General features: G+C 36.2%; 1 protein-coding gene and 1 non-coding gene across 7 annotated transcripts in view; both read right to left on the reverse strand.

Annotated features, from left to right (window-relative positions):
* Positions 1-14,337, reverse strand: part of CNKSR2 (connector enhancer of kinase suppressor of Ras 2) — a 286,598-nt gene that overhangs the window by 21,065 nt on the left and 251,196 nt on the right. The window lies entirely within an intron of this gene.
* On the reverse strand, positions 11,968-12,039 carry TRNAC-GCA (transfer RNA cysteine (anticodon GCA)). The gene has a single exon. It is a non-coding gene; the product is annotated as a tRNA-Cys (tRNA).

Below are 14,337 nucleotides of genomic sequence, written 5' to 3' on the forward strand. Positions count from 1 at the left end.
CCATACTGATTTTGGTGAGATTACTTAAAAAAAAAATATCATTCAGTATCAGCTCCAGTATCATGATACCATCCAGACTAAATGAGGGGGAAAATAGAGGGACTGATCTGTAGAAGTGAGTGAAATAATAAATTCTCTTCAGTAAGAGTACCATAATGGGTGCATGTGTGTAGGTTGGGAATAGTAATAAAAGGAGTGATTCTTATGCTAAAAATTTTAAGATATTACTTTCTCTCATGCTATAACACTGTTTATGACTATAGAAACTTGAAATGGACTTCTGCTTACTTTTCCTGGCTGAACTTATATTACCAAAAATTTGCAATACTGATTTCCCCCTTCAATAACTTCTAAATGTTAATACCTTGTTACTAACCTCCTTGGCATACCAGCCTGACATTTGGGATCATTTGCTCATTAGCAACTTTGGCAAGAAGTTACTTTGGGGGCTCCGCCAACTGAATTTCTTAGCAATAAAGACAACCAAAAATACCTTTCCCAGCAAAGCAAGTGACAGAAAAAGTAAAAAGAAAATTCAAAAGGTGTTTGTAATAGTCTAAAATTTTATGTAAACAGTTACTTATCAGAATTCATATTTTTCTTACCTCAAACCAGTTATAAATCTAATCTCTCACCCTAATCAATAATATTTTCAGATTCTATTTTTCAATATATAATAATTACATCAGAGACTATTCTCATAAATCCCCATTGTTAGGGTTATCTGCATACAATGACATTTAAACTATTACATTTTCAGGTATTTAAAATATATTGTGTACATGATAAGAATGAAAACTATTTTGGTAAAAACCACAATAAAATCATGTCTATTAGAAAAATAGCATGGATGTAAACAAATTAGCATGAACATTCATCTTAGCAAAAAACTCAGAGGAGAATAACGAATGTTTATACTCGGTCTTAGTTGTTTTGAAATGATTAGTTATTACATTTTGAACCAATGAACTCATTTTACTTTTGGGATAGAAAACTATGGAATCTAAGAACATATTTTTAAATAAAATACCCTATTATATATGTTTCATTTTTTCCACCCCTGACAAAATTGTAGAGCATTGCCCTTTCAAAAACAGTAAGTTTTACTAAAGCGTTAGAGATATGCTGACTCTCAGTGTTTTTATGGAAAAATACAAATGACTTTATAGCTATTGCAAAAGGTTTCCAGCTATATCTGTGCTTAACATTTATCATCACATGTTGAATTTCACATTTTCAAATGTAATTATAGAAAACTAGAATCATACAAGGAGTTCATTAGGGTGGGAGCTTGTTTTGCAAAATTCAAACGTTTGAAATGTCAAAAGATTCTCCATATTGTACAACTTAATTTATATTCAAATATAGCAATGAATCACTCACTTCCTGCTAGTGAAAACAAGAAATCCAATTATATTAACAAATTTGGTTTCCATTTGTAAATTAGTTAACTTATAGCAACTTTATGGTACTAGCTTATGCATAGTATCTTTTAAAAATTAAGGACAATTTCATATTTAATTGAAGTCAGGCTTTTTTGTAATTCCTATTTAGCATATTTATATTAAACAAGGGCCAAGCTGTCTTCTCTAAGGTGAAAAAAAGAAAAAAAAACACAACCATCAAACTAGATTTGTGAATTTGTAAGCATGTGCAAATCAAGGGGAGACTTTGGAATTCTCAAGTTCCACTTAAGACTTTCTTACTATCTCTTCTGACTGGCCCCATTTTTGAGGGAGGGTGAGGAGACACTGATAGCAGCTAGGGTGTAATTAGTATCTTCCTATTAAATGTGAGGGGCCTTCCCAGGTGGCACGGTGGGTAAAGAATCTGCTTGCAATGCAGGAGACACAACTTCTATCCCTGGGTCGGGAAGATCCCCTGGAGGAGGGCATGGCAACCCACTCTAGTATTCTTGCCTGGAGAATCCCATGGATAGAGGAGCCAGGTGGGTTACAGTCCATGGGGTTGCAAAGAGTCGGACATGACTGAAGTGATTGAGCATGCATGTATCAAATGTGATCACCAAAGAACTCTGCAGAACTTTGGCCCTTTTTGTGATATTAACATATATATTTGTGATATTAACATATGTATAAAAGAATACATTCTTACTATAATAAAATTAAAAAAGAGAACACATTATAATAAGTTGTACTGGTGTGTATGATCTTTTATAGCTAGTTGATCTGCTCTATCCGGATATTCTAAAACTGGATTTACAGTGATACATTACACCAATCCTTTCTTTTAAACCCATGCATAGTTATGATCAAGGTTCTAGAATAAGTTTTCTCATACTGATTTTATTGCGAGCAAGTGCAGAACTAATCCAAATGACACCAATAATAGATTTAGAACAAAGTTAGACAACCCAAAACCAAAATTAAAAGCAGCACTTTAAGACCACTATGAACAGTACATTAAGTATGTATACTACCATTTAGGAAAACTATCACATAATTTGAAAGAAACATTACTTCATACTAATTGACTAAGTGGAGTATATATCATAAATATACACAAAACCAGAACTTGACCAAGGAAAATGTCATGATGACATTTTCTTTCTCCTTATTGTAAATCTTCAGCACAGCACTAGAAAGTCTGTTTTCTCTTTGCAGAAAATCAATAAATACTTCAAAAGCAGAAACAGGAACTCTTCTTTAACAAAACAATACTTTAATTATAGAAGGCCTTGGGAACCAAGGCCTTAGTTTTAGCCATACTAGGAATGGTTTCAGATCTTAGTCACATGGGCAGATCTGGTCTCCATGGTGATGCGAAAGTCAGCCTGAGAAGTGGAAAGAACTGTGGTACATTGCTCCCCATAGAAACAGACAAGCTGAAATCAAATGCAGCTTCTGTATTTAGCATCGCCAAAGCCTGAAGCTCCAGTGAAATGGTACCTTACTTCGGGAGTTACCATGGCAATCTGCTAAGAAAGGCAGGTTACAGATATCCACATCGTTTACTACTAAAACATCAAACCAAATGCCAGAGCACATAGGTTAAAAGTAACAATTTATTCACTAGTTCTGAATTTGGTTTTCTTAAATTGGGTTTAGAAGTTTAATAGTGGCACTGTTGTTCTTACAAAATTCATATAATCTAATTCCTGCAATGATGAGACCTGGGTTCAATCCCTGGGTTGGGAAGATAGCCTGGAGAAGGGAATGGCTACCCACTCCAGTATTCTTACCTGGAGAATTTCATGGACAGAAGAGACTGGCGGGCTACAGTCCATGGGGTCGCAAAGAGTTGGACATGACTGGGTGACTGACACTTTTCTTTTTCAAGGAGCATTTTTTTTAAAAGATTTTTTAATCTTAAGAAATAGCCTGAACAACTTCTACTCTCCTTCAATTTCGTGTAAACATTCTGAAGGCAAATTAATTATGATACTAACATTTGTGTTCTACTTTCTACTTTCTAAAGTGCTTTTTAAAAATGCAATATCTCAAAAGATGTGGAAAATAGAGAATTTCACTAGAGTTCACTTTGGTAATGAATTTTTCATGCTACCGACTGCAAAGTACAAGTGAGAAATCTGAAGTTGGAAACACATGGAAGTGCAAATGTTGTACTCTCTTATAGTGCCTTTCAGGGCACATGAATCAACTTTTCAGGTGTGCAAGAGGTGATACGAAGATACGTTTTATCATGAAAGAAAACATAGTCATCTACAGTACATCAGATTTGGTACCTGGAAATATGAGTGGCATCTTCCCATTTTACTTCTAAATCTGTTGCTTCTCTATCCCCTGTACCAATCAAAAGATTAAAAAAAATAAACAAAAAGATCTTTAGCTGACACCAAAAAAAAAAAAAAAAAGGGCAGAAAGATTTGGATTATTTCAAAGAAGATGAATAAAGCAGAACTTGGAAGGGAAAACTGAAGTAACTTTGTCCACCACGTGAAATACTTTTCAAATTCATCTCAACATAATTCTTCGGAAGTAGTTCTTTTTTTTTAAATATACCAATACTAACTTGATACAAATTAGCTATGAAAGGAATCATGTCAAAGTTTAAAATACTAGGAGTTTTGACTCAACTGGGGGAATTGTTTCACTATTTATACATATCAAGGTACATGATTTTTGGATACTGATTAGTTAAAATTGGAAAGTGCACCAATTACAATTTTTAGTAATAAAGAGCCAAGTGGTGTGCAGGGCTTTGATTTATTCTTTTGAAAGAGCGTATTAATGGTGATACTGACTTGCTATATTAAAACTTAAACATTTTAGTTTCTTTTATATGGGTCTAATATACATACAGATAAAGGAAACATCTTGCTAAATTTTAACCTCAATTACAATGATAGATCTGAGGGGCAATATGTGGTTGTGAGCATTCATTCTGCTGTTAGAAAGTTTTAGACTGAATCTCAGATGTGCTATTAACTACCAAGGAGTCCTGATCATGCTATTAAATCAGTTTCCTCATCTAGAGGATGAGGGTAATAACAGTATTTATCTCCCAGGATTGTTGTGATGATTAAATAGGTTATATATTGTGCAAGAACCTTAGAATAGTTAGCACTCATTAAAAGTCTTAGCAATTATTTGTGATAAGATAATGTGTTCAACAAGCATACAAGATTTAAACAAAATACACCCTATTATAAATGTGTTGGTTTTACCTTAGGGAAGGCAACTCCATTACAGTATTTTTTCCATGTGGAAAAATATCTCTTCTCTCTACATGAGAGAAGAATGAAAAATTCAGATTTATGGACATGCCTAACTTTGTAGATTGCATTTCAAGTCCAGACTATGTAGCATACCTTTACAGAAAAGATAAACCACTGAAATGCCTTTCATTCAACAGACAGGTATAGTCCATAGGAAAGGTGAAGAGAGTTTTCCTAAGACAGTAGTGAAAGTAAAAGACCACGTACGGAAACGGCACCCCACTCCCGTGTTCTTGACTGCAGAATCCCAGGGACGGGGGAGCCTGGTGGGCTGCCGTCTGTGGGGTTGCACAGTGTCGGACACGACTGAAGTGACTTAGCAGCAGCAGCAACACATAATTCAGTCATTCTATTCAGAATGTCTTTGATAACATTATTCAAAGACTGACCATTAAAGATGTTGTAAACCTGACTGAAATGAATTAAGATTTACTTAGAATGGAGGTAGCAAGTTAGAACATCTTCAGTTTTCACTTCCTTACAGTTCAAGTTATGCTCATTAAATATATTTCATTACACAACTGAAATATATAATAAATCATATTAATACAAATGGGATTTTTATTTCCCTTATCAATGTGTGTCTCCCACTTGCCATTTGACAGCTTATTTGACACACTAATGTGGCTAAATGTCCAAAATTAATTTTTTTCTTTAAGATACAAACATAAAAGAGGGATATTGAAGAGTTATTTTGAAATCAGTGCCCTCTGTGTGGGATTTTTACTGTCAAATCCAAAAGCATCACATATTTCAGCTTGCCATTATGGTGAACCATATCACCTCTGATGTATTATACAGCTCTCCATGACTACAGCTTCCTCTCCTTCTATTTCTTCTACTATGTCTAATCTTTGAGCTAATTAAGAACACAACTTCCTCCTGCATTCACTTCCTCATCCAGCGTGAACCACTCTAACTAGAACTCTCAATCTCCTTACCCTCTTGGATAGGTACTAACCATACACTTTCAAGTATTCAACTTCTGCTTTCTTATTCCTACCTAGCCACTGGGCATTACTAGAAGACACTGTATGTCCATGCTGAGTTGGCACCATTCTAAATTCGGGTATTCTGACTTTTCATCATCAAGGATCACTTGGCAGATCTCTTATTAGTGCCTGGTTAGTTCAATTTCCAGTTCCCCATTGAGATGCTCCAAGTTTCCATTAGATTCTTCAAGTCCTACTCTCTACCTATGGATCTTCCTTTGAACAGATAACTACTTGCTTCCGCATTTGTAGAGGGGATAAAGTAACTCTCATTTGGACTGTTCAGTTTCCTAACTTGTCTCCCCATCACTTGTATGCTCTCACACCAATACATCTTCTGTACTTTTATACAGGAGAGTGACCTTTCTGAAACATGTCTGATTACAAGCACTTTCCTACTGAGATCTCCAAATGCTCTCCATCATGCTTTTTTGGGATACAATCCAAACTTCTGGGCATGGAATACCAAGACTTATAATTTAGTTCTTCAACAATTTTTGTCTCATCTCTACTCTTCCATATTATATGCTGTATTTTCTTAATTGTCATTTTTCTTCATTTCTACCATTGCTGATGCTATTTTTTTTTTTAATCACAAAGAACCACTTTTCTTTTCCTCCTGGTGAAATTAAGCTTAAAAGTCACATCCTCTGTGACCTCTTGTCTAATTTCACAAGGTAGAAATAATCAAGACCTCTTAACTACTTTCGTGAAACTTAACATGCTCCATCTTTTAAAAGACTTAATATACTGTAATGTTACATGTGGATGCTTTTCTCTCCTATTTGATGGCAAACTTACTGATTGATTTTTAAAAATCTTTGTTTTTCCCACACTTAGGAGAGTGCATATTCAAGACATTGTGGTTGCTCCATAGATATTACTTAAATTGAATTAAGTCACTAAAATAATTTTATTTTAACATCTAAATATATGAGGTGCAGGGCTTCCCAGGTGGCTCAGTGGTAAAGAATCCACCTGTCAATGCTGAGAGGTGAGTTTGATCCCTGGGTTGGGAATATCCTTTGGAGAAGGAAATGGCAATTCATTCCGGTATTCTTGCCTGTGAAATCTAACAGACAGGAGCCTGGATGGCTACATACAGTCCATTAGGTTGCAAAAGAATTGGACATGACTTAGTGATTAAACAATAACAAACATGAGGTACAAGCTGAATAAAGTATTCTATTATACAACTGGATAAAGTGCTTTACTTCACTAGACCTTCCATTTTACTAAGAAGATCTACTTCAAGTCTTTAATGTGAACTATGTGGCAGAGGGGAAAACCTTAGGAAGATAGGTCGCTGAGGTCAAAGAATGCTATTTATGGCACTGCTATGTCAAAAAAGAATGATCTAGACCTTATATGAAGTGATAGCCTAACCACTGCTAAAGGGTGTTTCCTTGAATGACCTAGATTGTCAAGTTATTCACATGTCATTCACATTCAGAGTAGATGAGGTGAGTCAAAATTTTACTAAGATTCAGGACAAGCTTTTAATTATAAATATAGTATATAAATACATTCTCGAAAGGTCCTCTGTTGATTAGAAGGAACTACTGCAAAAAAATCTTATTAACACCTTGCTAACTTGGAGAGTTGACTCATTGGAAAAGACTCTGATGCTGGGAGGGATTGGGGGCAGGAGAAGGGGACGACAGAGGATGAGATGGTTGGATGGCATCACTGACTCGATGGACGTGAGTCTGAGTGAACTCCGGGAGTTGGTGATGGATAGGGAGGCCTGGCGTGCTGCAATTCATGGGATCGCAAAGAGTCGGACACGACTGAGCGACTGATGTGATCTGAACTTGGAGAGATGCTGGAAGGCGTTGCAGCCTTGAGGTTTATTGCTATGTGCAAAACAGTCATTTCAGACGATTTTGAACGATTAGGTTTCTATACCACGTGGCTAAGGCAAAATAAGACACCATTACAACATATCCATTTCTGTCCTTTATTGTGCCCTTCTTTGCAAGAGATGTTCCCTTGATATCTCTAATTTTCTTGAAGAGATCTCTAGTCTTTTCCATTCTAGTGTTTCCCTCTATTTCTTTGCATTGATCATGGAGGAAAGCTTTCTTATCCCTTCTTGCTATTCTCTGGAACTCTGCATTCAGATGGGTATATCCTTCCTTTTCTCCTTTGCCTTTTGCTTCTCTCCTTTTCTCAGCTATTTGTAAGGCCTCCCCAGACAACTATTTTGCCTTTTTTTTTTTCCCCTTGGGGATGGTCTTAATCACTGCCTCCTGTACAATGTCATGAACCTCCATCCATAGTTCTTCAGGCACTTTATCAGATCGAATCCCTTGAATCTGTCATTTCCACTGTATGATCGTAAGGGATTTGACTTAGGTCATACCTGATCTAGTGGTTTCCCCTACTTTCTTCAATTTAAGTCTGAATTTGGCAATAAGGAGTTCATGATCTGAGCCACAGTCAGTTCCTGGTCTTGTTTTTGCTGACTGTATAGAGCTTCTCCATCTTCGGCTGCAAAGAATATAATCAATCTGATTTCAGTGTTGACCATCTGGTGATGTCCATGTGTAGAGTAGTCTCTTGTGTTGGAAGAGTGTTTGCTATGATCAGTGTGTTTTCTTTGCAAAACTGTTAGCCTTTGCCCTGCTTCATTTTGTATCCCAAGGCCAAACTTGCCTGCTACTCCAGGCAAGTATCTCTTGACTTCCTACTTTTGCATTCCAGTATCTATGTTCAAGAGTTTGCTCACATTCGAGTCCATTGAGTCGGTGATGCTATATGACCATCTCATTCTCTGCTGCCCCGTTCTCCTTGTGCCTTCAATCTTTTCCAGCATCAGGGTCTTTTCTAATGAGTTGGCTCTTCTCATTAGGTATCCAAAGTATTGGAACTTCAGCTTCAGCATCAGTCCTTCTAATTAATACTCAGGGTTGATTTCCTTTTGGATTGACTAGTTTGATCTTCTTGCTGTCCAAGGGACTCTGAAGAGTCTTTTCCAACACCACAGTTTGAAGGCATCAATTCTTCGGCACTCAGCCTTCTTTAAGGTCCAACTCTCACATCTGTACATGACTACTGGAAAAATCATAGCTTTGACTATATGGACCTTTGTTGGCAAAGTACAATCTCTGCTTTTTAATATGCTGTCTAGGTTTGTCATAGCTTTTCTTCAAAGGACGAAGTGTCTTTTAATTTCAAGACTGCAGTCACCGTGGGCAGTCATTTTGGAGCTCAAGGAAATAAAATGTCACTGTTTCCACTTTTTCCCCTTCTACTTGCCATGAAGTGATGGCAACAGATGCCATGATCTTGGTTCTTTTAATGTTGAGTTTCAAGCCAGCTTTTCCACTCTCCTCTTTCACTTTCGTCAAGAGGCTCTTTAGTTCCTCTTCACTTTCTGCCATTAGAGTGGTATCATTTGCATATCTGAGGTTATTGATATTTCTCCTGGCAATCTTGATCCAACTTGTGATTCATCCAACCCAGCATTTCACAAGATGGACTCTGCACAGAAGTTGAATAAGCAGGGTGACAATATACAGCCTTTTCATACTCCATTTCTAATTTTGAACCAGTCCATTGTTTCATGTCTGGTTCTAACTGTTGCTTCTTGACCTGCATACAGATTTCTCAGTAAACAGGTAAGGTGGTCTGCTATTCCCATCTCTTCAAGTATTTCCCAAAGTTTGATGTAATTCACACAGTGAAAGGCTTTAGTGTAGTCAATGAAGCAGATGTTTTCCTGGAATTCCCTTGCTTTCTCTGATCCAACGTATTTTGGTAATTTGATTTCTGGTTCCTCTGCCTTTTCTAAACCCAGCTTGTACATCTGGAAGTTCTTGGTTCACATACTGTTGAAGCCTAGCTTGAAGGATTTTGCGCATTACCTTACTAGCTTGTGAAATGAGCACAACTGTATGGTAGTTTGCACAGTCTTTGGTATTGCCCTTCTTTGCGACTGGAATAAAAATTGACCTTTTCCAGTCCTGTGGCCATTACTGAAGTTTTCCAAATTTGCTGACATATTGAGTGCAGCACTTTAACAGCATCATCTTTTAGGATTTGAAATAGCTCAGCTGGAATTCCATCACCTACATTAGCTTTTTTTGTAGTAATACTTCCTTAGGCTCACTTGCCTTCACACTCCACGTTGTCTGCCTCTAGGTGAGTGACCATACCATTGTGGTTATCCAGATCATTAAGATCTTTTTTTGTATAGTTCGTCTGTGTATTCTTACCACCTCTTCTTAATCTCTTCTACTTCTGTTAGGTCCTTACTATTTCATCTTGACTATCTTTACATGAAATGTTCCCTTGATATCTCCAATTTTCTTGAAGAGATCTCCCGTCTTTCCCATTCTATTGTTTTCCTCTATTTCTTTGCATTGTTCATTGAAGAAGGCCTTCTTATCTCTCCTTGTTATTCTCTGGAACTCTGCATTCAGTTGGATATATCTTCCCTTTTCTCTGTTGCCTTTTGCTTCTCTTCTTTCTTCAGCTATTTGTAAAATTTCCTCAGATGACCACTTTGCCTTCTTGCATTTCTTTTTCTTGGGATAGTTTTGGTCACTGCCTCCTGGACATAAGTTCTTCAGGCACTTTGTCTACCAGATCTAATCCCTTGAATTTGTTTGTTACCTGCACTGTATAATCATCAGGGATCTGATTTAGGTATTCTTTAGCCATAAGAATTATAACTTCATAGACACAATTTTTATCATTTCAACTCCACTAAACTCAATTGCAGATACAATAAAATATTCTTGAGCTTTTAGTCACTGGTCAAATATATGACCTGTAAAGACATCATTTATGACTGCTTTTATGGTTTACCTTTCAGATGATAATTAAGTGCTGCTTAACTTGGTAGTAGTGAAGTCGCTCAGTCGTGTCTGACTCTTTGCAACCCCATGGACTGTAGCCTACCAGGCTCCTCAGTCCATGGAGTTTTCCAGGCAAGAGTACTGAAGTGGGTTGCCATTTCCTTCTCCAGGGGATCTTCCCAACTCAGGGATCGAACCCAGGTCTCCTGCACTGCAGGCAGACGCTTTATTGTCTGAGCCACCAAAAACTAAGTAAAACAAACTGCATTATATCCCTTTTCCTTCTTTTTCTTTTTAAAACTTAAGAGTGTGAAATAGGATAGCTCTGCATTTCATGAAAATAGTTTAACTGGCTTAAAGTCCCTAGTTTGATGTCAATCATCTCAATATACTAAAAAGATAGCTCTGAATGTCAGTAATGCACAGGACTTCCCTATACATTTCAGAAACTGAAGACTGATTTGAATTCACCAGTGGAAATATTACTGATGCTTAAACAGTGTGTCATTCATAGTCTGGTTTTCTCATTATTATTTTTGGGGTATATTTATTAAACTCTGAAAGCCTGAAAGTCACTGATAAATTGCTCAAAATAGTAAGTGGAATTGCTAAATTTTAGCTGGAATTATAGAACAGTTATTCCTTTTTTTATTCTCCATATTATATTAATTGGAAACCAATTTGGGGACACCCATGTCTCTTCTTCTAACAGCATGCAGTATTTTGTAAGCTATTATATAAATCCCCCCAAAAGTTTTATTTACTATCTGTATAGTCTTGGTTCTATGACAGTGAAGCATATGTTGTTAATATAAACCTTATTTAATACACATATGCTCAGTGAACTATTAGCAAAGTAATTTTTGAAGGGCTAAATCTAGTGTGTGTGTTTGTTCATTTATTTTTACCATCAGTTGTATTAACTATTCAGATAGGAGAGAGAGATCACTAACTATGTATGACAGTATCAAAGTACATAGACAGTGTAGCTCAACTCTACTTTTCATTAAACCACACATGAGATCTTACCATATATTCTCTAAAAACCATAATAAAAGAGACGATCGCCAAGAAATATCCTTGTCTTTTATAGATAGGCAGCATATATCTTATTATAGCAAGTTAATTCAATAAACAGAAGTATGAAAGTGTCACCCATAAATTATTTAGACCAGAAATTGGTAGTATAGTTTTTTTTATTACCAAGATATTATCATTTTATATAAAAGGTCTTAACATGAAGAGATTTGAATGCAGCTTGTTTCTACAATTTGAAGCTACAGTTGATAGACAGAAAATGTGACGTAGATTACAGTGAAGAAATGCTAATTCTTGAAAGTGAAAGTGAAGTCGCTCAGTCGTGTCTGACTCTTTGTGACCCCATGGACTGTAGCCTATCAGGCTCCTCCGTCCATGGGATTTTCCAGGCAAGAGTGCTGGAGTGGATTGCCATTTCCTTCTCCAGGGGACCTTCCCGACCCAGGAATCGAACCTGGGTCTCCTGCATTGCAGGCAGACGCTTTACCGTCTGAGCCACCAGGGAAGCCAAGAAATGCTGAGTCTTAGGAACCACTGAATGAGGCTGACCAAGGAATATGGCTGATCAGGGATAGCACTCTGGGTTAAAAAAAAAGTTACCAGAAATCTCTGGTATTCTTATTTCCTTACTCTTGCTAGATTCTATTAATGGCCAAGGTCTGTGTGGTTCTAATACTGTATCTTGGCACATTCTGGTATTGAGAGATGTAAGAATAAAAGATCTTACAAACTGTCCTAATGAAGTAATCTAGTTTTTATAACTCCAGTTGTGCAATTTGCAGAATACAAAAAAGCTTGTGATCAGCTTCTATGAAACCTTTTGAAGATGAACAAATATGAAACAATATAACCTGAGTTCCAATATTTTTTGCTTATCACCAATATACTATGGGGCTTAATTAATTAAAAATGAGATTAATACTTGTAAGTAATTGCTGAGTCCATTAAAGCCCTGACAATTTCATGTCACAAAAAGATAAAGAAATGACTATGACTAAAATCTATTTGGAATCTAACACTGAACAACGGGGGATAACTAAGTGGCACTTTAGACATGTAGGGAATTAAAAGTAGCTTAATTGTTTTCTATTTTTTCTAGTGGCAAGGAGAGAAAACACATAGTTGGGTATGAACATGAGATGATAAGGAATATGATTTTAAAACTTCAGAGAGTAAAACAGAAATTTTGAATGATCATTTTTTTTTTTTGATCAGTAGTTTTAAAAAATGAAATTCTAGTAGTACAAACATAAACAGTCTCAATGAGAGAAGGAAAGGAGATGTAGTTCCAGTCAAGATAGTTACAGGAAATTCCTTAGTAAAAGCTTTTAAGGAAGAGGGTACTAGAAATGAACAAGTGGAAAATAATACCAATTGCTTGCAAGAAGAATACCAGGAAGGCAAATGTTCAGCTGAGGATTGTTAAGAAGCTGAAGACAGAACTTAAAAAAAAAAAATTTTTTTTTTTTAAAATCCAAATGGGAAGGTGGTAGGTAGTATATGACTTCAATGGTATTTTAGGTGTTTCCTGCAAGGAGAGAAGTCTTTACACTAGGAAATTTAAAAGACATGTGTCTTGAGATAAGGGCCTATCTTATCAAAAGAACTACATTATGGTCTCTTTGAACTAGAAGAATAATCTTAGGAACTGAATGAATAATCTTAGGAACTGAATGAATTTTTGGAATTTATTTTAGGGTCACCATCAGAATGCCTGAGACATTGTTTAAAGAGAGAGTTCTCTTATACAAATAAACCAAACTTTGCATGGGTTCTTCAGAGAACACAGTGATAAACCTGACATAGATACATGATAAAGTTTTAGAACAGACTATTACTGGGAGGAGTTTCATTTTTTAATTTCAGTTGAATGACCAACATGCATTCAATAGATATGAAACATTTTTAACTGGCTTCCCCCACCTGCCCTGGACAGTATCTCTAGGTTGGGAGACAAGTGGAAAGCCAAGGGCAGTGAGCCTTGCATTTGATAAAATTTTGCATGATATCCTTATGAATAAACTGGTGTAATATGGACTGAGTGATATTACTATTAATTAGTTGGAGCCAGATAAGGATACTGAATGACTGAATGAAATTAGCATATATAAAATTTCAGTTTGAATGCCCCACAGCTATGTCCTTGCTCCTTTCTTCTTTAAAATGTTTTGTGTGTTTCCTTATTCAGTGAAGCAGTTAAAAACATAGAAAGGATACTTGGAACCTTGGAGGATTATTCAACAACAGGAGGAATGATTAGTACCATAGAATAAAACTGAGAGTCCAAACTTTCTTAACAGGATTGAATATTGCTAGGTGAAAAGCTGAAAAGTTAAAACTTTAACAGCAAGAAAAATAAATAGTTGCATTTAGGTTAAAAATAAAGTAAATAAGTGTGGGGATGCTACTTGACATAAAAGCATCATATGAATCGACAGTGAGTAGGTTAAACTAATATAATCATGTCCACAAAAATATCATGTCTAGATTGCTGCAACAGTTCCAGTACACATGGCATGGAGACACTGAAAAGAAACAAGGCAGACAGATGCAGGTAACCAGGATTGTGTAGAACTTATGTCACAGGTTATAAAGTTAAGGTGATTATATGCATTCAGCTCGGAGATAAGGCAACACAAATAATGTCTGATAACACAATTCCACTGTACACTTTTGGACATGTACAATGTGCAGATACACAAGAGAGCAAAGGTGAGGCCATTATGCTGAAGAGAACCATAAAATCTTAGAGTTAGAAGAAGCAATCACATTCAGTTGTCCCACTGACTCTGGAAGCCCTGAT

This window comes from Bos javanicus, chromosome X, assembly GCF_032452875.1.
Source record: "Bos javanicus breed banteng chromosome X, ARS-OSU_banteng_1.0, whole genome shotgun sequence".
In the NCBI taxonomy this organism is placed as follows: domain Eukaryota; kingdom Metazoa; phylum Chordata; class Mammalia; order Artiodactyla; family Bovidae; genus Bos; species Bos javanicus.